The sequence below is a fragment of a genome, unplaced genomic scaffold (genome assembly GCF_019419815.1).
Source record: "Pyrus x bretschneideri cultivar Hongxiangsu unplaced genomic scaffold, Pyrus_bretschneideri_v1 Contig17, whole genome shotgun sequence".
NCBI lineage: Eukaryota > Viridiplantae > Streptophyta > Magnoliopsida > Rosales > Rosaceae > Pyrus > Pyrus x bretschneideri.
The window spans coordinates 1345675-1366403 of record NW_025999468.1 but is presented as its reverse complement, the minus strand read 5'-3'; the positions used below and the strand labels follow the sequence as shown (position 1 = coordinate 1366403).

At 33.1% G+C, this 20729-nt stretch overlaps 1 long non-coding RNA gene across 1 annotated transcript; it reads left to right on the top strand.

Moving 5' to 3' along the window:
* Positions 1-9585: 9585 nt before the first annotated feature.
* On the top strand, positions 9586-13881 carry LOC125476100. The gene is made up of 3 exons (XR_007257435.1): positions 9586-9817; positions 10895-11002; positions 11686-13881. It is a non-coding gene; the product is annotated as an uncharacterized LOC125476100 (long non-coding RNA).
* The last annotated feature ends 6848 nt before the right edge of the window (positions 13882-20729 follow it).

The window sequence follows — 20729 nt, the reverse complement described above, 5'->3', positions numbered from 1 at the left end:
ATCACAACCTTCTTCATAGTTAGGGTGATGCTAAAATATATCTTCTTCTGAAGGTTTATACTATTACAATGTGCAGTCACACAAACTCGAAAATGAGGTTGAGAGATGCTTTATAATTATCAGAGTTCGACATGTTATGTTACTAGATTATTAGTCCAAGTCACGCATTCAAACGCGAATCCACACAAATATGGGTTAAAATTGATTAGTTTGACGAAACGTATCATATTATCTGGCAAATTACTGTCTTACCATGTGTGGAGGATAGGGTTGGCATGCTCTTGGAAGTAGATGACTGAAGGTTACTTCCGGCAATGGCGGCAACAACAAGTTCGGAGCATCAGAAATCGGAGGGAGTGAGTCTTCTAGATTAAGTTGAGCCTAAAAAACATCAATGAAAAAGAAAGAAAATAAATGTTATTGCTCCCATTCAAATTTGATTAACAATGCTTATACTACTAATGCACATAATTAAGCTTGTAATATTCTCAATGGTTAGTACAACATTATATTCCCAATGTCCCAAATTGGTTAATTAGGGTTTGGAGTATGTCATATCTACGCCTTCTGTTTGTAAAAGACAATTAAATCCAAAACCATTTTCTAATAACCAAAGTCTATATAATTATGCAATCATCATAATTTTGTTCCTTTACTAGACTAGAGCTATCTCCACTTAGGTTGTAAAACTTTATTTCGTTAGAACAATTTTTAGATTCGTTAAACGCAATGCGTTGAACTTTAACACTACTCACGTGAGATCTACACTATCACGTGAGATCCACCACGTAAAAATGAATTCCAAACACAGTATTCTGGTTCGTTCGTACTTAATTGAAGACATAATTCAAATGAGTAACAAAATATACCATTATTTGAGGGTCACTCCCCATTGCCTCAGCAAATAGATTAGAAAATGAAATCCCATTTGGTGCCAAGTTTGCAGCTTGCTCGTGGGAAGGGTTGCTAAAAAAGTTGAATTCTGCCTCTGTAAGGCTTTCTGCCGACCTTGTCGGATCCACAGGCAGAGGGCTATCGGTTGATGATCCCAAGTCAACAACATCTTCCTGCTACATCAAAACATTACGTCGTAAAATAATTAGAAATATAAACCTATTTGTATCATATTTACTGTTTGTTTATGTAACATTGATTATTTACTCGTGCCAAATATCATATCTCGTAAACTGGTTAACTAAACTAGTGAAACAGAAAGTGTTAGAAATTTAACAAAAAATGAAAAGAAAATAAGTGTTTCACCGCAGTATTGTTCTCCAAGCTGAATTGATGCTCGAATGGATCACTTCCAATGCCAGACGACTGACCACCTTCCATCTGATCACAGTTTGAAACAAGAAGTCAGCTTTATAGTATAAGATCATACTACAAACTATATTTTTATTTTTGTTTTTTTTTTAAATTTTGGTTGAATTGATACTACAAATATTGCATGTGTGTTTACGTAGAGGCCAAAATCTGGTTAATTACACTAAAGAGAATTATTCATTAAAATGATTTTCAACATTATATTTTTGTTGTTCTAAGTGAGACACTCCCGTACGTGAATCCAAATCTCACTTGGACAAAGCAAAACTTTCATAAGTGATGTTATATAGATTAAAGCTATGTTTGGATGGGGATTTTCAAGTCCTGGAGTTTAAGACTAAGTTAATAAAGAATGGTCTCCAAAAATTGGATAGAAAATATTATAATTCCTTTACCCAAACATAGCCTAACTGATCATCTTTATGCCTTAAAAAGATGATTATTCCATGCAAGTTATTTGATTAATCTAGTGTAAATTGACATAAGCAAGCATAAAGTTTCTTTCATTAAAAAAGCATAAATTAACTTTTTTCTTTCTGGGGTAAAAAAGAAGCATATATTTCTTGTTATATGAAGTAAGTGGTGTTTAGCCATACTACATGTATAAATAACCATATTATTCCTATATTACCATATAAAAACCAACACAAAAGTATTGATAAAATTAATCGACAGAACCAAAACCGAATACTTTGAGAAATAAATACATTTTTGTATAATATATATGGGATTTGGTAGTAAAGACAAGTGATCAGTTCATAATTACATGGCATTTATGCCATTAATTATGTTCACTAAAAAAACTATTGTTTTTTATAGGAAAAATTAAAAAGAAAAAACCCATCGAACAACTAAAATTACAAAATTTTTAAAACCAAACCAATTCGTCTCAATTTACAATATATAGGGATATTTTGCTCACCACATTCAAGTGATGGTGATGCTCACTACTTTATTTATTATCGTTGAATGAATTTAAATTTCGAGATCTGTGTAGTAAATAGACACAAATCTCAAAATTTAACCTCATAATAAGTAGAATGGTAAGCATTATTACCACTTGAAGGTGGGGAGAAAAATACACCCTACGTATAAGATGATAAAAATATAACTCCTCTAAATACAAAAATAATTAATGAAAGGTGAGCGTTTTTTTTCTTGTCAAAGAGGTGAGTATTTTTGAGGAAGGATATTGTTTGACCGAGCTCATCCCACTCATGATAGAACAATTTGTATGGTACGGATTCATCACTGTAACAGTAACTTTCTGGATCAATAACACAAGAATATGTGGAAAAATACTAATCAATGCTCATAACACAAAAACATGTAAAAAAAAGTTAATACATATTCGTATATTATTAACATGTGACGTCATATGATGGTGCATTAATACCCAGCAAGTCCTTCTAACGAAAAACAAAAGCATAGAACAAAAGAAAAGAAAGATTATAGGTTGCCGGAGAAGTTTTATTTTATTTTTTAAATTCTTTTCTTTTAGTGAAAAATGTATTTAAACTGGAGACGGGCCCATGAAATAGACCTGGTACACTTTTTGACAGAAGGGATACTTTGACATTGCTCAGATGGAGGCAAAGGCCAGCCATTTAAATCGATATTACCAAAGAAAATACTTTCGAAAAGAAAAGAAACCAAATCAAATAAGAACGATTATATGTGATATGTCTCATAATTTAATAACATCTTTCAAAAATCATTTTCTAATTGAATCACAACTCATGCAAAATACACATCAAACAGTAAAAAACCTAGAAATTAAATAGTCAATTCAAAGAGTGACCAAAAATTATGTTTGATTTTCCCGATTTTCAGAATGCAAAAAGTGACAAGATTTTGACAAAAAAAAAAAAAAAAAAAAAAATCAGTGGCTATGTGACTGTTTGGGGGCAGAGAAACAATTCTCTCTCTCTCTCTCTCTCTCTCTCGTTTTCATAAACTTTACTTTTGGATAACATCGTACATGTAGCACCACCTGCTATCTGAAATCCTTGAAATGGATAACAAGAACTTTACATAAAAGAGAATCCAAAAAATCAAATAGATTGAATCCATCGTGCAAAGAAACCAAATCAAAACCAACTCAAATGGTAATACAAATTTCAACTGGTAGTTCTTATTTTGTTTAATTTTGTATGAGATTCTTGTGAATTACCTTGGAATATGGCTTCACACTCCAAAGATTTCTGCATGATAAAATGAACAATCTATCAATATATGGTCATTTCAACTTTGTGATGTATATCTAAAAATGTGAAATTTGACATAAAAAATTCAAACAAAATTACACAAAAATAAAATAGATGTACGGGTGGTACGTTCTCTGGCCTAGGGCATGCAGTAACCTTCTAGCTATAGGAGAAAGGGGAGAAGGATGCGGATGGTGACTGATTGAGTGAAAGGGAAAGTGAATACCTCTAGCTAGTTGTTAAACGGGAAGACAATCACAAGATAAAATTCATTAGTTGTTTGTATCCTCAGATGGGTGAGAGCTGTAGCTTATTTATAGCCAAACAAACCAATATGTGTCACAAAAATAAAGGAGGTTTGCTGGTTACTTTTTTTTTTTTTTTTAACATTTTCCGAACTCAGAAAATAAAATTAAGTGTGACATATTTTCATTTTCTAATCTGGTAATTAGTGGAAGACTTATCTTTATGACACTAAAATTGTTACAAAGAGCACACTTTTTTTTTGGATTAAATAAGATAAAAGTGTTTTGATATATGACTATTTGTGCATAAATTTTTATTTTCAAAATGGTGCATTTCGCGCGCTTTATACTGCTTATATATACACTACATGTAAAATTTGTCGGGAATATGGAGTACTATATAAACAAAGTGGAAATAGTGCTACTCTTTTTGAAACGTGTACGTAACTATCAGTTCAAATGATTGATTCACTTCCAATACTTATGCATGTCCATAAACGTATATTTCTTTGACCCATCAGTATGTCACATTGATCATGTACTTTCGATACTTACGCGTGTCGATTAACATTTTATTTCTTCAACCTCATCCACAATTCATTACTATACTTGAGTTTTGTATGGAAAGTCTCATTTGTCAATTCACATAACATAAATTCCAATGGGATTAATTAATTGATGCATAAGCACATATTTTCCACAATGTTATTTAATAACCATATAAGGGAAATTCTCTTTTACATCACATTATGTGTATGGGTGTGGTTTGGGGGGTTTATTAGTGTAATGGTCCTGGAGGAGCTTGAAACTTTTGCCGTTGTTCTATCACGATGCATACTTAGTCTCATATAATTCATTATCATGCTTAATTATTTGAATTTGGATAGGGAAGTGTTATTGGCACTTCAAAAATCTCATTCTACACTCCTCATAAGTGTATTTTTCTTTCCAATTATAGAAAGTTTGAGATGTAAAATAGATTTTTGGAGTGCCAATAACAATTTCCGTTGGATATAATATATATATATATATATATAATTTCTTTAGTGATTTTTATAATGAGTAATTAAAAGATCAAATTTTTAAACCAAATGATGTGTCACTAATAAGAAATAAGTACATTAATTAATCAACATTAGTTAATAATTCAATCATCTACAACCACATCATTTAGTTTGTTAATTTAATTTAAAAAATTTAATTTCCGTAGCATTACCTTTTTATAATTCCCCTAGCTAAATGAGTAAAAAGCACAAAGTTAACTTTGAAACTTTGTGTGGTAGTACAAAGCAAGACATTGAGTAAAAAACGTTGGCCAATCCGGGTGTTTGCATGCGTGTACAAGTGTAACCTTGGTTTCAGTGGACTTAATAAAAGTGCCGCTCAAGGCCAAAGGACGAAAGTGAACCACACGAGTTTCTTCACACCCTCCTTTTATTTTAAATTTGAAATCAATTAAAATGGCCAGATTTTGTAACTGCAAGCACTCAGAGTCTTTTGCCACGCCATTGCCCCCGTAACTTTTCCTTAAATATGCATGCATGTGAAATTTGTCTTCTAATTGTTCTTTTTTTTTACATTTGTAACAAAGTTCTTGTACATAAAAATATGCTTTCTCCAGTCAACTTCAGTTCATTGGCCCAGACGTGAAGGTTGTTCGTAAAAGATAAGAATGAGTTATATCGGATCTAGAGTTTTATAAATTTTCCATAAAAAAGAAAAATGATTGTAAAGAGCTTGAACTGGTTTTTTTTTTTTTTTTCCTTTCTCTTTACGCTATTTGTTATCTGTGAAGCAATAATATGTAGCACCTAGAAGGAAAAAAATTTACTGGATCGAAGAAAAAAGATGGTACACAAAATCTAATACGATATCCATTAAATTTGGTGACTTAATAAGATTTTTGTGTTCATACTTTGAATGAGGCACAAATGGTAACCATGCAAACTTGCTTTTTCAACCATCCATTATATGCAACACATCATCTGTTATAAATGCGGTTTGTCACAAATGGAAACCCTGCGTTTCTATATTTTTCTCTGCTCTTCATTTTGGTTCTTACAATGTCAAAAAAAAAAAAAAAAAAAAAAAAAAAAGAGGGTAAAATAGATAAAAGTGATTTTTTTTTTCTTTATAAGATGTACCACTTTATATTTGTTATATGTGAAGCAATAAAATGTAGCACCATATCCGTAGAATTACTAGTACAAAATAGGGCTTTAATGACATTTTTTTAATTTTTTAATGACATACTTTTATTAAAAGAGTAAATTGTAGCAATAGTCCCTTAAGTTTAATCAAATTGGAGTAATGGTCCCTCAACTAAAAATCCATTACCATTGGTCCTGGAAGGACCAGTGCTACAATTAAGGTCCATCAACTCATCAAAACGTGTAGCTATAGTCATTTTCGTCAACTTCGTCAAAATTTTGTCAAAATGAGTTATATTGAAAGGACCATTGCTACAATTGAGTTAGAGTTGAGGGACCATTGCTACAATTGAGTTAAAGTTAAGGGACCATTTCTTCAATTGGGTTAAAGTTGAGGGGTCAATGGTAATGAATTTTTAATTGAGGGACCATAGCTGCACGTTTTGATGAGTTGATGAACTAATGATAATGAATTTTTAATTAAAGGAGTTAAAGTTAAGGGATTACTGCTACAATTCACTCTTATGAAAAACGTTATTATAGTAAATCAAAGACGCAGCTTTTTAAAAAAAAAAAAAAAAAAGGATCCATAATATAGTTTTTTGGAAGGATACGGTTAATGAGATAGAATTAATTAAACGGGTGAACCTTTCCAAGGCCAGGAGACTAACCCTTATTAGTTCTAATCTCACCGGGATGCCGAATCATGTAATGTCTTGTTTTAAGTGCCCCAACAGGGTAACAACTAAAATTGATAAAGAATGCAGAGATTTCTTTTGGGGGAGAAATACTAAACTCAAACCAATGACCTAGAAGAAGGTTTGTGCTCCAAAGAATCAGGGTGGTTTAGGAATCAAACAAATTGATCATTTTAACAATGCTTGTTTAGCCAAATCAGGTTGAAAAGTTTTAACCAACGAAGAAAATTGGTGGGCTGAAATGGTCAGAAGTAAATACTTACGTAAGTCCGATTTTTTAAATTCGAAGATTAAACAAAACTACTCACTTGCTTGGAAAAGCATTCTTTCTAATAGAAACATCATTCATGAGGGAGTGAGAGGGATTGTGGGTAATGGTGAAGTCATACTCTTCTGCACCCATCATTGGGTTTTTCCTTACCCCCTTTTTCATTTAATTCCCGTGAATGATGGGAATAATATTGATTGGAATCTTAAAGTAAGCAATTTATAGTTCATAATAGTTGGGATAGCATTAAATTAGCTAATGTAGTTGATGATGACATCATTAGAAAAATTTGCTGCATTCCTCTCCCTTTACAGGAGCCGAAGGACAAATTAATTTTGGGGGCTTAACCAATAATGGGAGCTTTTCCATTAAGTCTGCTACTTGGCTACAAAATTGGAAAAATCACTCTAGTAATCGCCTTACTTTGTTAAAGAAATTGTGGAAGCTAACTATTCCTCCTAAGGTTAAAATGTTCGCTTGGCTTCTGATTCAAGAAAGATTGCAAACCAAAAAAACGCTTAAGTCGTTTTGTTAAAAACATTGATAAGTTATGTCCGTTATGTAATATAGTCGAAGATTAGTGTCATCTTTTTTGTAATTGTATTTTTGCTACTAAAGTTTGGAGCTTAACTTTTGGTAGTTTTAATAATGGTATCATAAGTACTAATGATAATTTTTTTTGATTGGATGGAATCCTTAAGTTCTAATGACAAAGACGACCTTTTTTATCTTAGTAAAGTAATTCTGAACTGTTGGAAAATTTGGATATAAAGAAATAACTTGGTGTTCAGAAGTGTGCCCTCGATCCCGGTTCGTTGTGTTTCTATCACCGATAGTGTTGGTTTGCCGATAATGTTGGTTCGGCTTTTTTCGAGGCTAATGGGAAGTGTGGCTCCAATGAGGCTTTACCTATCTCTTCCTTTATTAAATGGCATCCTCCTGACCGACCTGATGTGATTAAACTCAATTTTGATGGTTTAGTTTCGAACAACTGTGTTGCTGCTGCCTTTGTGCTCCGTAACAGTAATTCACAAGTGATTGGGGCGAGGGCTCTTAACCTTGATGGCGCCACTATTTTGGTAGCAGAAGCGATGGTTTTGCGAAAAGGGCTCCAATGTGCTAGGATCAAGAGTTTCACCAAAGTGATGGTGGAGGGGGACTCTAAACTCATCATTGAAGCTGTGCAAGGTCACTAGGGGATTCCTTGGAGAGTTAGCTCTATAATCAATGGTATTCGTATCCTGGCTCAGTCTTTTAGTCCTGTTGACCGAAAACACATTTTCAGGGAGGCAAACTTTGCTGTGGATGCTTTAGCTCACCTTGGTCTCTCCATCTCGAATCCTCATTATTAGGATTCCTGCTTACCTGATGTTGCTCTTTCTGCCTTTAATTTTGATTGTATTGAAAATGGTTGTACTAGAGGTGTAGTACTTTAATGAATTTTCTTGCATAAAATAAATAAATAAATAAAAGCTTAAAAAAAAAAAAAAAAAAAAAAAAAAAGCTACATGAATGATTTATAAAAAAAGGAGAGCGGAAGATCCCGCGAATTCCTCAAAACTTGCTAAACCCTCACGTCTCCTTCACTCCACTACCCAGCCAACTCCCAGATACGTAGATAATGAAAGATCAACGCTCTCTTTCTCCTCAAGGCAGAAGACTTATGCTGCAAATTCCTAAAACATTCTTCATCACGAACACTCACTCTCTTTCTATCTCTCCCTCTCTTTCTCTCTCTCTCTCTTTGGGATGCCCACAGTCTTCATCAACCTGATTGATTGTTTTCCCCAAATTTCACTCAAAACCTAATTGTGTAAGGTAAGTTTGTTGGATTGGTTATGGGTTTTCTAGAAAATAATTTATATATTAATCTCTTTTGTGAAGTTGTATTGATTAATCCAAACTATGTGGCTGGACAGATTTTAGTTTGCATTGGCATTTGCTAAAAGCAGTTGTTACAGATTGTAGTTGAGATTGATTATTTTATTTGATTTGGTTAGTCACTGCCAAATTAATCACTACCATGATCATTTTTTTTTTTTTTTGAACTTTGTGAACCCCTTAATATAAATTCTAAATTAGATTAACTATTATTTTTATCATTTTTTTTCCTAATCTTTAGATTTGTGTTCTTGTGGGAGCTAGTGTTTATAGCACAACCAAGGTTCTAAAAAATGTTAGGCGCTAATTGAGCAGCGAGCTGGCGCCTAACGTCTAGGCGGCTAAGTGGGGTCTAGGCGGCCTAGATTGAGTTAAGTAAATTTTTTTTATATCTTGTAAATAAGTGCATATTGACACTTACAAAAAAATTATACTTGTATGAAATTCATGAATAAGATAATAAAAGAATGATAAAATACAAAAAAATATTATCTAACAAATCCAAAATTTAAAAACATATTAAGCATATATGCCATATAACTTAAGACATTTTGAATGATTATATCTAATTTTTAAAAAACAAAAGTAAAAATCCCACGTAGTGGGTTGGGTGGTTTATAATAAAGAGAAAATTCTGATGACAATATGGGTGGTTCATAATAATTTGCAAAATATTTTTTTAGAGATCATATTAATTTATGTTGAATTTAAAGAGAAATAAAGGTGTCAAATATGTGGATGTGGAAAGGGCACACTAGGACGCATAAAGATGGGACTCTACACCAAAACTTATTGGTAATGACATTCAGCCTCATCAGTTTTTATGAGAAAAATCAATGCTAGGACTGACAACCTATGGCTTTGTACAAAGAGCAAGTAATTTGATGCTAGGTGTCCAAATTTGATTGGAGAGAAACTAAGAAAAAAAAATTAAATAAGAATAGTATGTAGAGTGGTCACGTGGTGTGAAAGGAAGAGAAAGTAAGTCACCATCTTCATCTTTCCTCTTTGCCAAACCGAAAACCAAAAGAAACCCAGAAAGGTGATCTACATTCTTGAAAACATAACAAAGCTGAAATTCCTGGACCGCCTGCGCCGCTCAAGGGCTGCCCAGGCCGTCTCGGTGGCCGCCTAATCCCTGTCCGATTTTGAGTTAATCCTCATGGCCGGCCACCACCCAGCATCTAGACGGCCGCCTAGGCCGATTTTAAGAACACTGAGCACACCATGTGTTTGATAAAACTCCTCATAAGCTCTGCTTTTATTTTTTATCTTTGCATGCAATAGTTTATATATTGTGCCCTTGTGCAGAGCTGAGGGATGTTGAAGATATTGATTTGTGTTGTGGTACTCGAGTAATAGCAACTGTTTTTGTGTACACGAGTCAAGGTTCGAACCGGTCTTAACATATGGTAAATTAAAACATGTTTGGGTTGCACCTTATTCGTACCAACTGAAATATCGTTCAAAAGTAGCACATGAACAAGGATGGAGTAAAACACGAAAAGCTAAGAAATTCATTTCATTAAAAATCATCAGTAACAAAACTAATGTTGATTAATTTCTCTCTAAATCGTTTTTCCGACAACACTAAAATCAGTAGAAGTACAATGGGTCATATCTTTCCCAGTTCTTGTAAATTCTTGTGTAATCCGTCATATAAGTCGTAAATTATCATTGAGATATAAATGTTACAAAATTCAGTGTGGTCCATTACCCCTCGATGCGAGGGGAAACAATTGATGAACTCTCAATTCATAGATCCTAAGGTAAACTTACAGAGAGAGAACAAAATTTTAGGTTCAAAGAATGGATGAAGCTATAAAAGAATTAAGTCTTCTAGGTATATGAGGTCCACATACTCTTAAACGTAATTGTAGTCGGTCTCTTAATTGTTTCTAAGGCTGTATATAGTTCAGAGTCCAGAGGTTGTGTTAGTTTCTGTTATGGCATTTCCCTATCTTATATGCTACACGTTAATGAGTGATTATGATATTTCACTAAATAATTTAGCCTTGTTTTTTGCTGCTTTGTAAATGGCAATAATGTTATCCGCTATTACCTTTTGCGTTTGTATGAATGAATTTTTTACCGAAACCAACTAAGTTTTAAAATTTAGGAATCGGTAGTTCATCGCAAAGGAGCAGAGCAGTAGCCACGGAGGTACTAGGTAGACGAAGCAAATTTTAATTATCAAGCTTCCCTTCTTATTGCCCCAGAGTAGTTGGTATGTAAATGTTGTTGAGATTGATTGTTCATTTGATTTGGTTATAAATGCAAAGACAGTCTTGGTTTTGTTCATTAAATTTTCTATCTTCAAATCATGCTATGTGAATAATGATTTGTTGTTTGTTGAATGTTAAAGTTGCTTTTAAATGTCAATCCTAATTCGTATTAATGTGGATTTGGTCCGACTTAAATTTATTGATTTTCCTAATTATTTGGTTCATATATTGGTTGGATTTGTCAACTTCTTCTTTTTTTTTCTTTTTTTTTTTTTGTCTTCTGGTTGTCTTTCATTTGGTCGTAAGTGAAAAACTGTTGATTAATCCACTAAGGTTGTGTTAGGACAATATATCCTTGAGGACTCGGAAGAATGACATTTTTGTGATTGAAAGGAAGGATATTCGGAAATATTAATCTGTGGTGTTATAGTTAAGGAACCAGAGTGTTTATCTGCATCTTAATTTATAAGTTTTCTTTTGTGCTTAATTTAGATTTTGCACTTGAAGGAGACAGAAAGGACTATGACTTCGTGAAATCTAGTCTTTCATAATGTTGTTTACATTATAAGTGGTGCACGTAGTCTTACATATAGCCTCTGCAATTTGAATTTGCCGCACTAGAATAAAGTTCTTGGTTACTATAGCTTACAGTTTTCCTTCATAATTTGTACTTGGAAATTTTCAGGACGAGAGGCAGAAGAAGTTGTGCCGATTATTGATATAACTAAGAGGAAAGAAATATATAAAGTTGCTGCTGTTTTGTTCCTGGAACCTTGTCGTCTCTTCCTTATCAGGTATTTTATTATTCATCCTTCCCTAAATGGTATTAACATGTAGCATATTGTTAAATGATATATACTAAATCCAAATTGGGACCTATAATTTTCTCTTTAGAGCAAAGGTACTTATAATCAAAATCCAAATGGGGTATTTATTTTGACCAATTATCTGCTAGCGATATGCTTGATAGTTGTGAGTGATTTCCTTAGCAAGGATAACTTGTTTGTTTGCATAATTAGTTTCATTAGAAAGCATACACTGATTGTTGCCGAGATATTTTTTTTTCTCCGCGCCAAACTGTTTTGAATTTGAGTCGGCCAAAATCTAACTTATGGTTCAGAGAGTTAGAGTGACTTGAATTTGACTTTGAGTTGGCCAAAATCTCACTCATGTGTACAGGTTTCTATTCAATCATCACCCTTGTAAAGAATAAACCAAATTCACTTGATTGGACGTTCATAAAACTTAGGTTCCAATTTCTTAGGATCATGCTTTGAAATTTAGATAGAGGACTTGAATATGACTAGACCAATACATCCGAGAGTCATGCGAAAGTAGAAAATTTGTTGTAGCTTCATTTGTAGTGCTTTGAGTAGTTCATTGTTAGCGCTCGTTTTCCTCATTTTTAACCATTGAGTCTAAAGTCCCTACAACTTTGAAAGTCCCTCATCCAAAACACATACTAAGTAGTCTTATATAATCAAATAAGTAAACAAACAATAGTCATGGTAGATATTCAAATTAGCATAATGATAAAAGCAAGGTTGGGGTTGGGATCGATTCCTATAACTATAGATGTGTGTTGGAGTATCAACCTACGTATTGTTTATTGGGTTCGTGATAGTAGTAATACACATAATATTAAACATAGTAGTAACCTAATCTAAAGTTGAGAGGTGTTAAAATATCACAACACAAAACACACTCATTGATGTGTTTGAGCTCAAAAGTTGTCACCCAACAATGTTAAATTAAAAAAATACATAATCCCTAAATATCACCACTACATATCAGAAAATTTTATTTCTTAGATTGGTTTGAGAGTATATTATTAGTTGTTATTTTCATGCAATCTCGTTATATGTTTTGTTCTAATATTAATTAATATAACTGTTTTAGAATGGATAAATCTTGGATGTCTATGGATAGAAGATGACAAATGTATTCCAAAGGGGTGGAAAACTTTTTGAATTATGATATGCTTCATGCTACTAATATTTAACTATATACGTTGTCCGTGCCTAAAATGTGGTAACATTAAATCAAGGACGGTTAAGGAGATAAAAGAGGATCTCTATTTCAATGGTATAGCTCTAAGTTATTGTACATGGTATTGGCATGGAGAAGCTGTTCCAAATTATAAGAATGAGAAAAGGAGTAACCGGGAAGAAATAGTTGAAGATAACACCATCATGATGGTGGAAGCAGCTGATGATCATTTTGTTTCAAATCCTGAACAATTTGAAAAGTTGTTAGAGGATGCAGAGAAACCTGTATACCCTTGGTCAGATTGTACAAAATAAAGCAAAGAATGGGTGTAGTGATAAACTATTTGCAAATTTACAAGAATTTTTAGGAGTATTGGTCCCACAGAAGAATGAAATAACCCCCCACTGTGTATGAAGCAAAAAAAAAAAACATTGTTTTCTCTTGGAATTGAGTACGAAAAAAATTCATGCATGCCCCAGTGATTGCATCCTATATAGGAAAGCATTTAGATGCAACCACATGTCCTACATGTGGTTTTTCTAGATGGAAGGTTAATAGAAGTTCTGGGGAGCCTAGTAGGGGTACATGCAAAGGTATGGTATTTTCCCCTTATTCCAAGATTTCAAAGAATGTTGCCACTCAGTACTATGGTCTGGTGGTATTTATCTTCACTTGGAAGTGAGAGGTCTTAGGTTCGAATCTCATGAATGACGAATTCGATATCAAATTAGGTTGTTTATTATGTGGCTTAGCCGAACTCCCCCTCCCCTTAGTGTAAAAATGTCGATATACTAAAAAAAAAGATTTCAAAGAATGTTTAGCCAAGGTTCTAAAAAACGATAGGTGCTAGTCGGGCAGCGGGCTAACGCCTAGCGCCTAGGCAAATTTAGATAAATTTCTTGTAAATAAGTGTATATTGACACTTACAAAAAATTATACTTGTATGAAATATAAGGATAAAATAATAAAAGAACGATAAAATGCAAAAAGAGTATCCAACAAGTCCAAAATTTAAAAACATACTAAGCATATATGCCATATAATCATAATGAGGAGTATTGTAGGATGACATATGTACAACAAGTTCACAATTTAAAACCACATAAAATGCAAAATAGGAGGAAAATAAGGAAATATAGTAATTGTCCTTAATATCCCGGAATTTAAGTTGATACACACCAATTCTATAAAATTAACAAAATTTCAAGGTATAAACATATGCGCATGTAGGGAACAGGAACTTAGAAAGTTAGAATAAAGGTAGGATTTTTTTTTTTCAATCTCAATTTCAATTTCAAAAAAAAAATAAAAAAATAATAAAAAAAGGGCCTAGGGCCACCTAGAGCCCATTCGTTTTTTCCCACCGTTTTGCAAGAAAACGCCTCGACCACCCTCCGCCTAGCGCCTAGGCCGTTTTTTAGAACACTGATAATAGTAAGACGGCAAAGAATTTGATATGGCATGCTCAAGATAGAAAAGTTGATGGTAAGTTGCATCATCCGACTGACTCTCCCTCATGGAAGTTTGTTGACCACATGTGGCTAGAATTTGGTGGTGGCCCAAGAAATCTTCAACTATCAATTTCAACCGATGAGATTAATCCCCATGGCGCATTAAGCAATAGATATCGTTGTTGGCCAGTGATTATGGTCATTTACAACCTTCCACCATGGTTATGCATGAAGCGAAAATTTATGATGTTAACACTGTTGATATTTGGCCCTAAGCAACCAGGTAATGATATCGATGTTTACATGGGACTATTTGTTGATGACTTGAAAACTCTATGGGAGTTTGGTGTTGAAACTTATGATGCATACAATAAGGACAACTTTATGTTAAAGGTTGTGTTATTATGGACCATCAATGACTTTCTTGCTTACGGAAACTTGTATGGGTTTAGTGTGAAATGATACTTTGGATGCCCTATATGTGGTGATAGAACATCTTCTAAATGGATAAATTTAGGGAGAAAGGTAATCATTACTGGTTATAGAAGATTCCTACGACAAAATCATCATTACCTACAACAGAAAAAACCATTTGACGATACCCTAGAGTTTGGGTCAGCTCCATCTCTATTAGTGGGGAAGAAATATTGCATGAAGTTGAAGCAATCAAAATATAATGGGGTAAGAAGAATGTAGATCTCCCATCAATAAACAAAAATAAAAGAAATATTATGTCAAAAAACGGAAAGCTTCTTGGAAAAGGGAAGGTGAGGAATTGAACAACGAACACAAAAGAAACAGATAAGAAGGCAAAAGATATTGATAAAAAGGCTGATGTTCAAACTCGTTGGAAAAAAGAAGTCAATCTTCTTTGATTTACCATATTGGAAGTCACTGCATGTTCGATGTTGTTTAGATGTTATGCATATTGAGAAGAATGTTTGTGAGAGTATCTATGGTACATTACTTAACATTCCTGCAAAAACAAAGGATGGTGTGGCAGCTCGGAATGGTCTAATTTTTTTGGGTCTATGCAAAAATTTGGCACCAGAACATGGAAATAACAGAATATTCCTTCCCCCAGCACCTTATACATTTTCTAAGGATGAGAACATTTCAGTTTGCAAAGCATTGTCCAAACTCAAGGTCCCATCTAGATATTCTTCAAATTTCAGAAACCTTGTGTCAATGGAGGAGTTGAAACTGTTTAATCTTAAATCTCATGATTGTCAGATACTTATGTAGCAACTACTTCCCGTGGCACTTCGTGCAAGACTGCCAAAGCATGTAAGATTTGTTATCACTAGATATTGTCTATTCTTTAGTCACTTATGCTGCAAAATAGTGGACGTTGTAAGGTTAGATGAAACACAAAGTAAGTTGGTGATTACTTTGTGCTTTCTTAAACAGATTTTTCCACTTTCTTTTTTGATATAATGGTCCATCTCATAGTGCACTTGGTTAGGGAAGTTCGTTTACGTGGATCGGTTTATTTTTGTTGGAAAAATTAAAGGATTATGTGAGAAATATATATCGTCTAGAGGGTTGTATGGTTGAATGTTACATTGCAAAATAAGCTATAAAAGTTTGTAGCGAGTATTTATCAGGAGTAGACCCAATTGGAATCCTGTTGAAGATTTGTTCACATCATACAGATGTTGGCTATCCATTATTGGTTGGAATATTTTTTAAGGTGGATAAAAAGTATTGGCAGCAAGCACATCATTATGTCTTGGATAACACATCAAAAGTGAAACCTTATATCAAGTAAGTTCAGCCACTCATACTCATTTATATGGTTTAACTCATCATTGTTTTATCATTTACTTACAACATTTTGTATCCTTTTGACTAACTCAATGTAACCTAATTAAAAAAACTATCAAGGAGCATAGGAAATCCTTGACTAAGGAGCACCCCAAAAAATCATAATCTTTGAAGTGGCTTCAGGATCAACATAACCAAACTTTCATTTATTGGTTGCAAAAAAGGTATTAAACTCGCATTGCACTTATGTTCTAACATTTTTGTTTATGAACTCAAACTAATTATGCAAACATATACAGGTTGAGGATGAGTTTAATGTCCCTAATAATCACATGTTAGAAACCCTGAGATGGATAACACATGGCCCTTAAGCTGAAGTAACAAAATATTCTAGATATTCTATTAATGGTTGTAATTTTCACACCAAGTCTCGTGATGATTCACAAGTCACTCAAAACAGTGGAGTAAGCTTTAATAGTCAATACGATGCAAATTTCAAGCGCTAAGGATAAGAATCTTATTATCGCAGATACAAATTTTTATAGTGTGATTCAAGAGATATGGAAACTTAATTATAATGCATTCATGTGTGTAGTGTTTAAACGTGATTGTGTTGAAAATAAAAGTGGCATCAGATTAGAAAAGTTTGGGATCAAAATAATTGACCTCAACAAAATTGGACACAAGTCAAATAGTTTTGTTTTAGCTAGTCAAGTGAAGCAGATATTTTACAATGCAGATCCAGAAGGTTCCATGTGCAATGTGGTCGGTTGTACTGCCAAGGCCTTAGTATGATTGGCTACATGATGATGAGCTAGGAGATACTATAATTGAATGTGAATGTCTTACTACTAAATTGCTACCCGTTGAGTCATTTGATGTACTAACTACGAAGTATGATGACATATACATGGGGATGACTACAAAGGCATTTGGGTTGAAAATACATGGTCATATCATTCAGAAGAATATATACTATATTTCATATGTTATTGAATGCTATTGAATGCATATTTTTAAATTACATTAGGACTTTATATTTTCTCCATACTTTTGGATTTATGACTTATTGGTAAGGCTTAATTTATCTAGAGATTATTAGGCTGAGATGAAGTATGACTATAGTCTTTGTGGAAATGTGAGTTGAATTCATATTAAGTTTTATTATTTTGGATAATGGCCAATTGCCCTATTTCTTTATTTTTCTTTCTTCCTCAACCAAATACTGGCATGAGCCTATTCGTTTAAGGTTCATTCAAGGAACCAAACATCACCTTTAAGGTTCTTTATTTTTCTTTCTTTCTCATCTTACTAATTTGATCATTGTCTTGATTTAATATAAATCTTGCAAAATATCTTGATGAAATGACAGATTCAGAAGAAGATGACCAAGATTTTGTAACAAGGAAGCCAAGAGGTGCAACTCAATTGTAAAACTTAGTGCAACGTAGAAGTGATGGGGATTGGTTGGAGGTTGGATATAATAGTAAGGGACAATCGTGTGGATTTGCAGGGGCAAAACTAGCTGGTTTTATTGGCCTTATGGGGTGTACCACAGTTCCAACTTGGAAAGAAGTGGAGTCATCTTAAAAAAAAGAAAAAAAAAAAAAAAGATTTGAGATATGGTTTAGGTATGTCTTTAAAAATTAAACAAAAAAAAAGGCTTTTACATCTGTTAGCATTCATTCTTAATTTTTTTTTCTTTTGAACAAATAATATTCATTCTTGATCCTGATGTGATGTTAATTTTGTATAGTTCACCTGGTTAAAATTTGATAAAAATTAAAAAAAAAAAAAAAAAAAAAAAAAAAAAGCCCTTCTTGCTCCGTAAATACAGTTTACCCACACCGCAGCACAATTCAATTAATTTAAAAATTATTGCTCATGACCCACACAACCCATGAATACTTAACCATGGCCCATGAACTATAGCTCATTATATGTGGAGTATGGCTTGTCACTTACTATTTACTGAAAGCATTAAAGAGTTCAACCATCTTCACTAAATCACATGCATGAAAATCAAAACATTGTATCTATTAGCATACTTACCAAAGGAAGATTTTTCGTTGATCGTAAGGGTCTGGATGGATTTAGATTTTCAAATCCATTTGGTTAATTGACTATAAGATGTCAAATAATTGACTTTGTGAAAGTAATGACCAGTTTCTATTATGCATTTGTAGATAGCATTTATAGTACATTCAAACAGTAGAGCACATGTTTTGAAGAGTGCTGCATTGATGTGGCGAACGTTCAAGAGTAATCTAACATGTGAGTACATATAAAAGTTCAAAGATCAACCTGAAGTCTTAAAGAAACCACCAAAAATCTAAGATTTCATTCATTAGCTAGTATGAGATGAATATGTAAGGTTGAGATTAACTGAGAAGCATATGGTAAGTATATATAATTTCCAAATTAATTTAGAAGCATCTGGTACATATTTTGTTTTGCTATTATTAAAGACTAATTATTGGATTGCATTTGATAGAAAATCCATTAAGAACAGTCGAGGAGACGAGCTAAGCATAAGTACCCTCATCGACTTTCTAGAAAAGGCTATGCAAGATTGGAAGAACAAATAGTAATGTCCTGTTACTTTTTTATTCATTTAATTATTATACAAATCAAAACTATTTGATCTAATTTTGATACGTTCATCCAAATAGAAATCAGCTTACGGAATCACTGCTGACATTGACCGATCAGTGCTTTGGAAGCTTGGGCGTATTGATAAAAAGGGAAACTATACTAATGAGATGATGAAAGAACACACTGATAAAATAGTAAGTTTTATGTGTAATGTTAGGAAAGATACTTAATTGATATATTTCATACTGATGCCAACTGTTATAGGATGAAGTAACTAAGGTTGTTAAAGATGGGACTTACCAATATCTGGTAGCAATGACATATTAACTTGCTTTGGAAACACCTGAATATTCAGGTCGAGTAGGAGGTGTTGGAACTGTGGTCAGTCATAAGACATACTTCAAGACTCCAATGTGCAAAACTCAATCGAGTCAACAACAAATGATGCAAAGTAGCAAAGTTTACACATTGAGGAGTTAAATAAGAAATTCAATTTGATTTCTTCTTTGTTAACTCCAGATCCATTGAGCAAGATACAAGAGTTGGTCCAATCTAATGTGGTACAACCAATTGTATTTTTGAGAAAGCTTGTTGCATAGCAAGGAAAGAAAGAAAAAAATGAAACATCTACTGATAAAGTGAAACAGGGTGATCTGGTGGAAATCAGGTTTAAGAAGAGAGCAAAACATGGCGATGTGGCAGAAATCATGTTTAAGAAAATAGTGAAACAAAAGGATAGCAAGAATACTAAAACCATGGATAAGATTAAAGCTATGAAGGTATGTACGAGTCATTGCAAGTTTGGTTCTTCTTAACTATAATAAGTAGCAATGTTAATTTAAGTTTACTTTTCTTAGGTCAAGCAAAATGATATGGAGGAAATATCTAATTTGAACATCATGGAAAAGACAGACAAAATTGCAAATTCAAACGAAAAAGAAAGTGATATCAACAAGCATTTCAAGGTACAAAGTCATTGCAATATTTGTTCTTCTTGGCTATATTAAGTAGCAATTATTAATTTAATTTAATTTTCTAAGGTAAAGCAAAGTGATCAACAGAACATATGTGATGTGAACATCAATGAAAAGAAGAACAAAACTGCAAATTCCATGAAAAAAATATATGATATCAAGAAGGTACATGCCTTTTATGTCTTTCCTATTTATACTATAATCTTAACAGTAATTGATTTATTAATGAAATATTTGTCTTTAAGGTACAGCAATGCAAGCTCGCTATAGACACTACTAGGAACATTGTTGCATATGGATCAGTTTTCCCATTAGACGGGCCAATACATGGAGTTCCACTAGGGCCTATGAACCTACGTGTTTCTATTGATGTAGCAATTAAAGAATATGTTCTTCACCCAATACTTAGTTGTGAATCTATGAATATCAAACAAGCAATTGAGAGTCACATAGCTTGGCCACGACATCTTGTTGTGACAAATGATGAGGTATTACTATGTGAATTTCTAACAAATATGTGGAAAAAATTATAGTACTAATATGTCTGATTTCACAATATTAATGTATCTATGCAAAGCCGAGAACGAATCCCCCCTCAAACAAAGATCCCAAAAACAACCTTTTGATATGCGTTCATTTATGCTTATAGCTCAAAACATGTATAAGGATGTTGCCGTGCCTATCATCATGGAATCTCATCCATCGGAAATACAATTTCATGATTACAAACAAACAAAAAGACAATACAAAACTTACTCCATATAATTACATCTAATCAAACGAAAAGATAACATTCATGCAAAACCTTGCATCACTTTAACAGGTTTTCAGTAGCCGCTGGCCGCAGCTAAATTATCCTAGTTATATGTTTTGCTAATTACATCAGCTAATTAAAGTTAATATATCTGGAGCAACGATCATGAACTCTGCGCATTTTTTGCTTTGGTATTATG